A 1,706-nucleotide genomic window follows, 5' to 3' on the forward strand; every position below is an offset into this window, starting at 1 on the left:
GACTTGCACACCCCTGGAAAACTTTCTTCCTCCCCCCCATCTCCTGTCTGCCTTCAAGATTCAGTTCGAATACTCTCTCCTGCCACTTTCCCAGGCTCTCCTCTAATCCCTCTAGCACTTTCCCTCAGAGATCACCTCCCATTTATCCTGTAGCCATCTTTTTAAAATTAGGTCTTTTTTAGTATCATGATGGTTTCCCCCCAGCATCCTTCCCCTCTTCCTCCTAGGGAGCCATCCCCCAATAGTATTTTTAAGACAAAAAAAGCAAAAGAATCTGATCACTGTATCAACCAAGCATGAAAATACATGCCATATACCCCTCGTGTGTAAAGGGGGAGGTGGAAGTGTCTCCTCATGTACTTTTCTTTGTGATTTTCTAGCATGCCCTTTTGATTGCATTTGCTCTTCCCATTTACACTGAAGTCCCTATATAGTTGGGGGCATCAGTTCTGTAGATCTGTCCACACTTCTCTGTATTCAGCACATCTGGCATTTCTCAGGTTCAAATCCAGCCTCTTATTAGCTGGGTGACCCTGAGCAAGTTACCAAACCTGTTTTGAGTTTCCCCAAATGGAAAAATAGGAAAACAATTTTGGGTATCTGTTTCTCATCCTTTGTTGTCACAAAAAAATGCTGATTATTTTGGGTTTTGTCTTCTTTGCAAGAACCTCCTTGAAAGAAAAGTCTGGTCATGGAATCTCTGGGGCAAAGGTTATGGACAGTTTAGTCACTTTTATTTCAGAAATACAAACTGCTTTTCAAAATGGTGGCAGGGGGCATAAAAAAGACAGGATGGAGGAAGAGACTTGAAGTGGAATCGAAACTACCTGGCAGATAACTGGGTAGAGGAAGATGCTTAACAAGTTGCACAGCTGAATGCCCGGGCGGAAGGGGGATGGTGCCCAAGCCAGATGGACAGTTCAGTGGTTCACAGAACCAAGTCTGAAAGGACCTCAGGGTCAACCTTATTAACATTATTAAAGAGACCTCAGTTTACACAAAGAGAATATTGGGGTCTAAGAAGGGAAGGGAAAGCAATGCCTGTCAGAGATGGGGAGGCTATCCCCCTCATCAGCCACCGTCACTGAAGGCCACAACATCAGTGGGCATAAACTAAGAGAAAACCAAATGTCAACAGAACTGGTGCTTGTTGGCTGGGGGACCCAGGACCTAGAGTCAAGTTCCACCTCTGCCCTCCAGGGTAAAAGAAGGGGTTGAAAGCCCCTTTTTGGCCTTAAATCCTGACTAGTGAGTAGCACAAGAGAGCTCATTACTGAACTAAGAGAGGAAGCCTCAGCTTTTCCTAATAAGTCTGGGGGCCTGGGAAACCATGGGAGGCTCTCTTTCCCATCTCAGACTCCATCGTGGTGTGGCAGAGACGGCTCATATTTCTGTGACTTTGATGTTTACACAGTGAACCTTGTAAGGTAGGCCCTGTGAGGATTGTTCCCATTTTGCAAATTAGAAAACTAAGACACAGGGAGATTAAGGGACTTGCCTAGAGCTTCAGTTAGGAGAACTAGAGCTGGGGCTCAAATTCCACTAAAACTGGGCCGCATCCAAGAGACTCCCAGAGTCCTTCATTCAACATAGCCTTTGAGGTTGAGGGCAAAGGCAATGCAAATTAAATACCATGGAATCTTAAAAAGAAAAAAACAAGTTTGTTGACTTTGGTGGTCCTTCCACAGTTTTCAAAACCAACATTG

The sequence above is a fragment of the Gracilinanus agilis genome, chromosome 4, assembly GCF_016433145.1.
Source record: "Gracilinanus agilis isolate LMUSP501 chromosome 4, AgileGrace, whole genome shotgun sequence".
Classification (NCBI taxonomy): domain Eukaryota; kingdom Metazoa; phylum Chordata; class Mammalia; order Didelphimorphia; family Didelphidae; genus Gracilinanus; species Gracilinanus agilis.